Raw genomic sequence first — 12,493 nt, forward strand, 5'->3', positions numbered from 1 at the left:
AGGCGTTTTCTTGAGAGTTTGATATAACTAGGTTCGACTGTATATCTAAACTACAGTCGATTCAGTATATAGTTAAATCTAAATGTTATTAAATTTTCGATATAGCAAAGTATTTAACTTTTTATAATTTCTTGTCCTTAGAACATTATGTATATTGAACCCCATATAACAAAGTGTGTTTATATACGATTTCAATATAACGAACTTTCACTGCCGCTGCACATCTCCCCTCCTCTACCCTGGTCATCACTGCGCACTGCACAGCTAGGCGTATACGCTGCCTGCGAGCCCTATCTTGGGGGTAATGTACTGTCTTCCTGTGCATTTAGTGTTGGAGGTCACATAATCTCTAGTTTTGCAGACACATTGAAGAGAGAGGCAGACAAAGTGTTCCCTCTCTTCTACCTGTGCTCTTCAACACACCAGCATTGTGACAGAGATAGCTTACGGTCATAGAGTGAGATCTGTTCATGTTTGCCTGGGCATGCATGCCACCATGCTTGTTATTTAATTAGTAAGTGAATGTTTACTGCAATTTATACAGACGATAAACTATGAACCTTCGTTAGTTGTCTACTACATTGCTATTGTTAATCAATGCCAGTTTCTTTTGGGTCAAACTGCAGCTTTTTGCTCATAGAACCAATACTAGAGAAACAATGAATATATTGTTACTGAAATTTAGAATGCCAAACCAGATCTTGCTTGATTTCTCGGACATGACACGCGTGCAGTGTAGCAAATTTGCAACAAACATGGTGGCAGTGAACAATGTATCTTCACCCATCACCTCTCTTTCAGGCGATGTTAAAGTGAAGCTTTCCTTGTGACACCTAACGGGTTTTGATGCTGCATTTATCGGACTGTGTGGAGATCAGTCCTCTAATAGTGTCATCCTACTGTGGACAACACCACCAGCAGCGGCGGCAGTGGAGTGGACATGAAAGCTTCCCAGGCTTTGCTTTGTAGCGCCGATGCAAAGATATTGTTGACACGGATGAAACTGCATCTTTGGTCCCCGACTGCCAAATTCAAAGAAATTAACTTACTTTTGTCTTTGAAATTTGTTTTTTCCGATTGCCTGATAATGCAGAATTTTCATGTCCCCTTCCATGTAAGAAAAAGGTATTGGCGACTGTACTTATTTGCATGAAAGGTTGAATTTCAGTATAACAAAATTTTGATATGACGAAGTAATGTACTGATTTTACTGACTTCATTATATCTATGTTTAGCTGTATAGCAGACCGGACATGTAGAATTATTGCCTATATCAAACCCATGTAAGATCTCCTTGGAAATCCCATACAAAAGTGTAGTGCTGTACTGCACATGTATCGAACTCCCTTTCACTGCCACATTCGATATGCAGTAAAACATCATTAATTTGGATTTCACGGGACCCAAAAAAGTGTCCTAATCAACCGAATGTAGAATCATGGCCACTGAGATTTGTGTTCGCCAGCTTGTTTTGCTCTGGCTGTCCCATTCGCTGCGCTCCCCAGCAAAAAGGTGTAATGCTGCATGCTTGCCCGGCTACCCGAGGGGGCGCTGTCAGCTGAAGTGTATGGTGCCAGCGGCTGCTCTGGTACAAGGCAGACTGCGTGAGATATCATTGTGCACATTGGCTCATTTTTGTGTTTTGCGGAGCATTTTCACAGTCAAGGGGAAGGAGCAGTGCCCAGATCTTCCAAATGCATTTATTTCGGCCTAATTTACTAAGAAAACACAGCAACTGCCCAGTTTTCCGAAATTAGATCATTGTAAGGGTATACCTTTTTGTCTGTGTTAGTATTAGGTTATTTTATTCGTGTCTGCTTCTTCGCAGCATAAAATATTGTGATGTGGGAAGTAACAGGGGTATTCTGGCATCCTTCTTTGCTCAAAAGATATCTGGACGGAATCTGGGCCAATTGCGGTCACTGATAGACAATGTGGTCCACATCCCGCGAAACGTCACCTTATTATTTGATCGCGTACAGATATTGATGAGGTACGGACACCCAAGCAGGGCTGCTTTCTGTGTTATAAGAAGCTTGTTTGAACGCTAAAGCCATTGGGGTTCGTCAGCTGTCACCTTCATAGGTCGCTGTGCAATGAAGGCTGACAGCTCTGAAAGATATTAAAGCATTCTGACTCCCGACACCCGCTCATAGCTTACGGCTTCATATTTAATATTTGCATTATTGTCAATGTGTACGCAAGTTTATGTCCTTTCAATTCTGTATGTGTTTCTGGAAGCTTATCGAAACCAAATAGTATCTGCTGCCAGGCTAGTTGGTGCAGGAATGAGCCCACTCTTTACAATTCCAATTGCCATCGGAAAGAACTTCATAGGGAAACTGGTCACGCCAGCCATCTGGTTCGATGCCATCTCGAGATAGCAATTCTGGAGAGGGTGCTTTATCCTCATTTGGATTTATTGTCACCGCAACCTTGCGAACGAAAGCATCGAGCTCAAAGGGAAGTGGACAGTGGGTATGGCATAGGTCAGTAAAGTCACTTATGAGTTGGCTGGCTCAAACTTACACTGACCCGTGAGTGTGAGGCTGGCTGAGTAGAATTTTGGTGAGTCTTAGTCCGAGTGAGTGTTAAGCAAGAAATTAATGTTTTGGTTATTTTCTGACTATATGGTGAATTGGAAGAAGGAGGCATAGCTAAAATTGTTGTGGCGGCGGCAACGTCAACGCTTTATAATCCAAGCGCCACACACCATTTTTCAAACGACTGTATCAAGGGAAAGGGCCTATGACGGAACTGTGCGACCACCGCATTATCGGCAGCACAACGTTCCTGCGTATATGCTAAACTTCCCCATTCCTTCACACACATGCGTGCACACACACACACATATATGAGGTTTACGTACACGCCTGTAGCACCAGTCCGGAGCCGTCGCAGCAGTGACAACACTCAGGCTAAACGTATGGCCACTTTCACTGCCGTCACTGCCCAGTGCTTCTTGTCTTGCTCTTAAAAGTGTGTGTCCACATTTCGTGCCTCTGCGGCACGACAGAGGGAGTTTGGAAAGGAAATGTGGGAAGCCTCACAGGCGAGTGCTAAGCATTGTGCGCAATACGAGCATAGCTTTCACTTTCACCGCCGGCACCTCAGGGTCTGGCAATTCCTGACACTCCTCACGAAGGTGAGGTGAGGACGTTCAGGTATTGCCAGACCTGGCGGCACTGAGCGCCGATGATATCGCAAGAAAAAAGCATGTTCGGTGCTGAGTGCCGAGTTTGGTCAGTTCAGTTAGCGTCAGCGTGCGCTAGACCTTCTTTCTATGTAGCATGCGCATGCTGCTCAAAGTGAGCGTTTGTGCTGTTGCCTTGTTCGTATGTGTTCGGCGTAATTGAAAGGAAATGTTCATGTCGCTGCCTGGAGTGTTCTTATAATCGCTATCGCAATACAATATTCTGGGTGTATGGGCAAATGAACAATACTGTATGATTATGAGGCACGCTGTAGCGCAGAGTTCCGAAATAATTCTGACCACTTGGGGTTCTCTCACGTGCACATCAATCTAAGTACACTGGTGATTGCGGCAGGTTTCTGTAGGCGGCTCCTGCTACGTCTTGCTTCACGCCATATCACGGTGGTGAAATACACAGATGAAAGCAAGTGCTGATACCAGCTGGTGAAACTGTTTTATAACTGGCTGCTTTGGTGAGCCAGCTTTGAAACTGGCTCACAAAATGATAAACACATCTATATATTCTTTAGTAAACAGCGCGAATAACGGGACACAGAAAAGAGGCACACGAGACAGCCGACACAGTGCCTGCGTCGTGTGCCTCTTTTTTGTGTCCGTTATACGCGCTGTTTGCTAAAGAATGTGTTCGTACCAACAAGCCCGGCTAGCCATTATCCTGAAGTACATATATCTAACCCGCAAATTTCTAAGTATAATGTGTTCTCAGCACATGACAATCTTCTGCACAGACATTCGACTTCTACGTACTCACTTCGATGTAGTGAGTGTATGTCTGCAGAAAAAAAATTAACCATTTGAGAAAATAGGCTCCAGCATGCACTTTGACCCTCGTACACCTTGAACTGTCATTTACAAATTAGTAAAAAATCATAAACCAGTGCAAGAACATTCCCTTCTCACCTCATCCAAGCTGCGGCAACAGTACTGTAGCGCCCGAAAGCCTCCCCGATGCCTCTGTTGTGAGTGCCGCGGCATGGAGGAAGAGCCAGCCACGCCCCACCTCTGAAATTATGCTCTCTCCATACAACTGGGGCGACCGGACGAAAACCAGCTGACGTGTGCAAACCTCAGAGGCCATGGCAGAATTATTGAGGGTATCAAAAAAACAATAAGCAAATGCTTACTAATGAATACATTGTTGCACTAACAGGAAAATAAAGACTTAGGAGGGCAAGTAAGAAACTATAGGTTGAGTGCTGATTTTTTTATGCATCTATTTAAGGCCAAAAGTTCACGGGCTGGTATACATGGCTCATGGCTATACTTTGGCCCTTTGTCTAGGACACTGTCAGCGCTTGACCTATCGTTTCGTACTTGCCCTCCTAAGTCTTTATTTCCCTGTTAGCGCAACAATGTGTTCATCAGTTCTCAACCAACTCGCTCAGCAACAAGTTTTACTCAAATGCTTACTACATCATTACACTTTTATTTACTAAATGAATCGGCAAATCCTGCTTCTATATTGCTCAAGAGCAGTTCAAAAACGGCGGTTCTCATCATCTCATGACTGATTAGCGCTTGCAGCGACGAAGGCCTCGCGACTTCCTTCGCAATGTAGTTGTGGCAAAAGACACACGTCTTCATCCAAAACATGCTTTTCACTATTGCACGCACAACCAGTTCTGTTTCACCACGTGCAGTCAGTGCAGCTACAGCTTTGGGTCAAAAGTGCTTGAGACCTACAAAATCTTTCATCATACAGGTCACTTCGTTGTAAAAAATCACACACCATACGGCCCTCGATAGAGCAGGCTAAGCATGTTCAACAGGAGAAAATCTTTTATTTAACATGAATGTAAGAGAGCTATAGTAAAATGGGAGTAGCTAACTTTTTGTGCACCCTTGTTGACACCAAACACGCTACTGTAGCTGACCTTATTGCGCTGAGGTTCATGGCATGCTCCGCGGTGAAGCGATGCAGGGTGCTGCAAGTTCTGAAATCCCGCCATCACTTCCCTTGCCGTCAGTATTCTTAGTTTGTTTACAGGCTCCTCATCACTGTTGCTTTCGCTGACATTTGCATTCTTTCAAAAGCTCCAGACAGCTTTGAAAATGTCGGTTGCCAGTTACGATTACATCATCACTGCGACGTATTTGCCAACCGTCATATCTGCGGCTCTGCTACAAGCAGTGCAGGAATTGAGTGATTGCTGCAGAAGTGTGGCAGGATTGTGGCACTCACTGACATCGGTGTGCTCGTCAGGTAGGGGTGCAGCTAAGCGGTATCTGCAGAGAGCAGTGACATTCATTTTAAAGTAACATATAAGTCGGGTTCGCCTAAATTAGTTCTTTGCACAGGTAAATTCGTTGTAGTGGTATTCATTTTAGGGGCATTTATAATACATATGAAAGATTGTAATTCCAGCAGGACATAAGCAATCCTTCATTATGCAGGTCATGTTTTTGTACAGTCAAACCCACTTATAACAATTTTCAAATGCCATGAATATTCCATTGTTATTACCGATAATTGTTAAAACCAGGTTGCATGAAAAAAATCAAAATAGGGGGATCGCAGAGCTGATCTTAGCAAACTATAATGGTGGGGAGGCCAGTGCCCCTCCCCACTATATCTCAACCACCTTCCTCCATCCAGCTGCTGATTGTGCTCACTCGTTTAACTGCTTCCTAAGTGCTCCGATCACGCGTAACAAGCTGCGGCTGTCGGTGTTAAAAAATGCCACTGCTATAACTGCAAAGAGGGGTCACGGGTGGCAAGCGATATGCGAGCACTGCCGAGGCAGTGCTTTGGTGGGCCCAAAAGGGGCCTTTTCAAAAATGCGAGGAGGTTGCCGCGGCAGCCTGTCAGCTTGAGAAATCCAGAAGAAATGCAGAGGCGAGATCGCCACAAACATATCGCCACATAACGTCGCACTGCATTGCACGAGAAAACCATATGTCCGTCAGCCTTGCCGACATCCTTCTCCAAGGCATCCAGGTGCTCCACGTAGTGCAGCGGAAGGTTCCTCATAAAAACGAAGCCCTAGAGAGACTGAATCATCGGCCGGGCCTCCTGTGAGGACAACGTTGAGGCAGCCTGCCCTACCGCATCATCGCTGCTGTCGTCGCTGTCTCTATCCAATGCAAGCACGTTTGCGACAATCGCCTCATCGGTTAAAACCACTTAGTACTTAGTTTCCAAATCTATAGCCGTGCGCTTTAGTTTCACCGGCAACATTGTGCATTGCCGATTATCAGCGGGCAGGTCAGTCATCTTCTGTCTCAGCGGCGAGTCAAAAGAGGCTGAGACACCATGTGGCCAGGAACGATTTCGACGTAGAAAACGAACACAGGACTGTTTGCAGAACTGCGCTGAATGAGGAGCCAGCGAGCAAGATGAGAGCAGCGCAGTTGGCATGGTTCATTCGTGTTTTGTAGGGTGGCGCAGTGTAGAGATATGTGCATAGGCCATTCGTGTTCGGAGGGGTGGAAGGGCAACGAGAGAGAGGCACGCGGAGAAGGCTGGAAAATGAGCGTGCGACGGCCGTTCGAGCAGCGGCTCGAATTTCTCATTTTCTTTTCAAGGATTTCGCATTTCACTACTTTTCGGCTCGGACACCGAGCAGCCAGCCTTCATCGTTATAACCGATAATGCGTCATAGGGGCATTGTAGTAAACCGCTTATTTCACCATGCAAAACTTACAAAAGTTGATGGTGCAGCAGCTTCTCATTGTTATAACCGATATATTGTTAAAACCGGTATCGTTATAAATGGGTTCGACCGTATAAGCGTTTGATTGTAGTTATAAAAGCACAGAAGAACGACTTCTCTGTCGTCCGCCTCTGACCACCTGCCACGTGACGCTGACGGAATGGAAGCTTCTCAGAGTGCTGCACAACGGGCGAGTCTTAACCCTTTATTGACGAGTGTTGCCTGCAGGCAACATACCCTAAAAAAAAAAAAAGTATTGTTTTCTTTTCAAGTTTCAGTATTGAGTACGATGTTTCTGGATGAATGTCTTTGGCCAAAACTCACATGCAGCAAGTGTCATTTGTTGGTTTAGAGCTGGAACAGAGAACGAGGAAGAAATTTGGCACGTGACTGGCTTCCTATTGAAGGCATGGTCAGAGGAGACATACTGACGCAAAATCTCCAGCTGCAGTGGTGTCACTCATGTGATGCAAAGCAAATGAAATGTGCATTTATGTGCACATATGACAAGAGCTGGCTGCACAAATTCCAAATGAAACAATAGGTGGCTTGGGGTAAGGTACACTACCAGTTTTCTGCCTGGTGTTTCCCTTCTGTTGCTGAAAAAGTCCCCACAATTTTTTTTCTTTTCATCGATTATGCTTATTCTTGATGTGTTGTGCACATTTCAATAGAAAATAAACATTTTTTTGTAGGTATCCATAATCATCAGCCTGTTTTATGCCCACTGCAGGATGAAGGCCTCTCCCTGCGATCTCCAATTACCCCTGTCCTGCACCAACCAATTCCAACTAGCGCCCACGAATTTCCTAATTTTATCGCTCCACCTAGTCTTTCGTCATCGTCGATTGTGTTTTCCTTCTCTTGGTACCCATTCTGTAACCCTAATGTTCCAGCGGTTATCTAACCGGTGCATTACATCACCTGCCCAGCTCCATCTTTTCGTCTTGATGTCAATTAAGATATTGCCTATACCCGTTTGCTCTCTGATCCAAACCGCTCTCTTTCTGTCTCTTAAACCTAGCAATCTTTGTTCCATCGGTCTTTGCGCGGTCCTTAGCTTGTTCTCAAGCTTCTTTGTCAGTCTCGCAAGTCTCTGCCCCATATGTCAGCACTGGTAAAATTCACTGATTGTACACCCTCCTTTTCAATGATAATGGTAAGCTTCCAGTCAGGAGCTGGCAATGTCTGCCAGCTGTCTGTCAACCAAAAGCAGACGACTCGCAGAATTGTAGGAGGCACTGAGTTATTTTTCTCTCATGAGCCGGCATGTGCTGTATGTAGCATTCCAACCACGAGAGCTCTACCAAAGCAGTCATCAAAATACAAAAGTCTTTCTTTATACCGAGAATTACGAGATTTATAAGCACAGCTTTTTGAGCGGGACTATTTTACTCGCTGAGGCAATCGGCTGTTGCGCTTTGGTCATCTGGGCGGGGCCCCCCTTCTTTCTAAAGTTGTACCTGACTATAGGTAAACATACTCCTTCACAGACTCTATAGGCTGACTGGTGATCCTGAACTCTTGTTCTCTTGCCCGGTTATTCATCATTATCTTTCTCTTCTGCATATTAATCTTCAACCCCACTCTTACACTCTCTCTGTTAAGGTCCTCAATAATTTGTTGTAACTTGTGTGCAGTGTTGCTGAATAGAACAATGTCATCGGCAAAGCAAAGGTTGCTGAGGTATCCTCCGTTGATCCTTACTCCTAAGCCTTCCCAGTTTAGTAGCTTGAATACTACTTCCAAGCACGCAGTGAATAGCATTGGAGAGGTTGTGTCTCCCTGTCTGAACCCTTTCTTTGTAGGTATTTTCCTACTTGTGTAGAATTAAGGTAGCAGTGGAATCTCTGTAGATATTTTCCAAGGTATTTACGTAAGTGATCTGTACTCCTTCATTATGCAATGCCTCTATGACTGCTGGTATCTCTACTGAATCAAATCGCTTTTCGTAATCTATGAAAGCCATATAGAGAGGCTGATTGTACTCTGCGTATTTCTCGGTTACCTGATTGATGACATAGATGTGATCCATTGTAGGGTATCCTTTCCTGAAACCTGCCTGTTCCCTTGGTTGACTAAACTCTAGTGTTGCTGTTATTCTATTGGAGATTATCTTGGTGAATATTTTATATAGTAAGGGAGTAAGCTAATGGGCCTATAATTTTTCCATTCCTTAATGTCTCCCTTTATGTGGATTAGTATAATGTTTGCATTCTTCCAGTTTTCTGGGACCCTTGCAGTCGATCGACACTTCTATAGAGAGCCGCCAGTTTTCCAAGCATTATGTCTCCTCCATCTTTGATTAAATCGACTGTTATTCCATCTTCTCCTGCCGCTTTTCCCAGTTTCATGTCTTGCAAGGCCCTTCTGACCTCATCAATAGTTATAGGAGCAGTTTCTGTATTCCGTTCATTACTGTTTCATATGGAGTTCTCCCGAGTCCTCTGGGTACTATACAGGTCAGTGTAAAATTCTTCCGCTTCTTTTACTATATCTTCGAGATTGCTGAAGATTTACCCTGCTTATCTTTCAGTGCATACATCTTGGTTTGTCCTATGCCAAGTTTCTTTCTCACTGATTTCAGGTTGCGTCCATTTTTTATGGCTTCTTCAGTCTTTTTAACGTTATAGTTTTGAATATCACTTATTTTCACCTTGTTCATCAGTTTTGACAGATCCATGAATTCTATCTTATCTCCTGAGTTGGACACATTAATTCTTTGTCGTTTCTTTATTAGGTCTTTTGTTACTTGGGAGAGCTTGCCTACTGGTTGCCTTCGTGCCTTGCCTCCCACTTCAATTGCTGCCGTTGAAGCCAGCCTCATTATACTTTCATTCATTGGCTCTATGTGATCATCATCTCTCTGTTCTAAGGCTGCATATTTGTTTGCAAGTACCAGCTTAAATTTGTCTGCTTTTACCCTTACTGCTTCGAAGTTGACCTGTTTCTTCTGGATCAATTTTACTCTTTCTCTCTTCAAATTGCGGTGAATCCTAGCCCTCACTAACCTATGATCGCTGCACTTTACCCTACCTATCACTTCTGCATCCTGCACTATGCTGGGATCGGCAGAAAGTAGGAAATCAATTTCATTTTTTGTTTCACCATTAGAGCTTTTCCAGGTCCACTTTCTGTTGCTATGCTTCCTGGAAAAGGTGTTCATTATTCTCAGCTTATTCCTTTCTGCAAATTCTACCAGCATATCTCGCATTTCTAGAATCGACACCATAGTTGCCAATTGTTTGTTCACCAGCCTGCTTTTTCCCAACTTTTGCATTGAAGTCGCCCATTACAACAGTATACTTAGTAATATCTTTAATCTATACCTCTTATTAAGTTTGATTACAACTACTTCTACCCTCTCATTAATGCTGTAGAATTTGTCAATGTTGCCCGCTATGTCCTTATGGATTAGGAATCCTACCCCTTATTGCTTCTTATCTGGGAGACCTCTATAGCAGAGGACATGGCTGTTTTTCAGCAGTGTGTAAGCATCACCAGTTCTAATCTCACTAACGCCGATGATATCCCAAGCAATGTCTGATAGTTGCTCAAAGAGCCTTACTCGACAGAGTTCGACTGTTAAAGATTGGCAGAGTCAGTTTCCATTGGTGGCCTGTCCCGAAATAGAGATTCTTAGCACCCTTTGCTACGTTACAGGTCTGACTGCTGCCTTGGCCAGGTGCTCTGCAGCTGCAGGGGACTGAGGGCCATGGGTTAATTGTAGGAATCATCAGGGAGGTAGTGGCAGAATACTGCACCAGGGAGACCAATTCCTGTTCTGGTGAGGGAGTGTCTTTGTTCAAGTTTAGTGGGCCTTCCTAATTTGGTTGTACCTGGATTAGATAGCCCCACTCGCTATTAGCATCTTTTGCCGCTGTCAGGCATCACTCCAAGCCTGCAGATGTAGTGCACTAGAGGATGTCAAATTCATTTGCATTACTTAACGTTAAATACAAGAAAGCAGCACATTTATTTTCTTGAAAAACTGGCGGTCGAACTACTGTCCTGTTCAACATGGCTGCCATGGGACTGCTGCCTTAACAAGCTTGTTTAACATAATGCTGTTTATGTGAACTCCACCTGAACAGAACTGAAACCAAAACCAGCACCTAGCTTATTGGCTGTTATACTGTATATGAAGCCTGACAACCACATCGAATGGTAAGGCCTCCAGTGAAGACAGCTGCTTCTGAACTTGCTCTAATATGCTCTTGACCATTCCCACCAGTCAACCTTGTGGTCACATTTTGTTACATCTCCTCTCCAGAGAATCTGTTGAGGATATTTCTGTTTAAAAGGTCCACTTCCTGTTTTTTTGCACAAGTGGCTTTTGCATCCACATTGCAGGTGCGTGCTACCCAGGCCTGCTGCTGTGGCTGCTCCAAGGCCAGCACCAACAGTGCTCAGTTGCTAAGAACTATGGGAGAGGCAGCTGAGAAAAGGCGCTGCATAACCTAGCAGCTCTCACGCTCCAGTGCTGATAGCTGCCTAGTTTAGAAGTTGGCCATGTAGTTTAAGCCTAAGTAGTGTTGCCACGGGTGAACTAGCAGTTGTCACATCTATGACAAATATTGCCCTATAAAACCCACAGCCTTGTGCAAAATAGCACCTGTATGCTCAATAGGCAAAGTTGGCAGCTACACTGCAATGTTTTTAAATAGATGTGAGAACACGACCAGTATGAAAAGCTAAAATGAGAGTGATTCCAATGGTGCTAATGGGGCCAGTATAACCTGAGCTGCTGTGGATGTTCTCCATCCACATTGTTTTGATGAGCAGTGCAGGTGATTGTGGTGGGTAGCCATGCTGCATCAATGTAATTTTGTGTGCCATTCCCTTGTGTGTGTACATTGTCAGAAGATAATTTCTTGTATTAGCGACAGGTAGCTAAGCGTTATGGTGATATCTTAAGCATAGAGTTATGAAAAGTGAACATTTTTTATCGTTAACATATACCCGTTTTATAAGTTCGCATAAGAAGTTCTCTAGTCAATAAAGGTGTTATACAAATTGAAATCACGTTTGGTGTAAAGCAGCATGTTCTCTTGTGACATAGAAACAGTGTTGTGTGTTTGCAGTGCTTGGAACACTTGATTTCAACAGCTGTTGTATGTTATTAATTTGATTCCAGGTAATTCGATCTCGACGTAAGGCCCCGGCCAGCACCCATACATTTCTACGGGCCCGAAGTATTTTTCTTTCGCTTGCAGCTCGTATAACGAAGCGCAATGTTAGTCAGCACAACGTGTACACATTTATGTCACGCTTACATTGCAATACATTTAATTTCATTGGCGCCGACCGAAGCGAACGAGCATGCCAGGCGAACTTGCGATTGCTAGGAGACAGTGTAAGCCCAGCTCGCCGACCTTCTATCCGAGGCCGGAGAGCCTTGCGATGCGTGCGCAGCTCGTAATGAAGCGCCCAAGTTCATCGGCGGAATCCCAAGCAAAAAAAAAAAAAAAAATAGACAGAAGGTCGGGCCGACACAAGTAAATCATATAGACGGCCCGATCTCGGCCATCTGGGTCGGGCCAAGCTTCGTTATTACATGTGGCCAACCAATTTGCCGACCTCCGGCAGGCGGTCGTCATGACCACCGGTTGAACTATCATGACTA

At 44.4% G+C, this 12,493-nt stretch overlaps 1 protein-coding gene across 1 annotated transcript in view; it reads left to right on the top strand.

Moving 5' to 3' along the window:
* LOC126543047 (transmembrane protein 164) overlaps positions 1–11,889 on the top strand; it is a 37,545-nt gene extending 25,656 nt beyond the window's left edge. The window contains exon 7 of the mRNA XM_072286106.1: positions 11,221–11,889. The gene's annotated coding sequence lies outside the window, so the exon portion shown is untranslated. The remainder of the gene's footprint in view (positions 1–11,220) is intronic.
* The last annotated feature ends 604 nt before the right edge of the window (positions 11,890–12,493 follow it).

The sequence above is a fragment of the Dermacentor andersoni genome, chromosome 2, assembly GCF_023375885.2.
Source record: "Dermacentor andersoni chromosome 2, qqDerAnde1_hic_scaffold, whole genome shotgun sequence".
Taxonomy (NCBI): Eukaryota; Metazoa; Arthropoda; class Arachnida; order Ixodida; family Ixodidae; genus Dermacentor; species Dermacentor andersoni.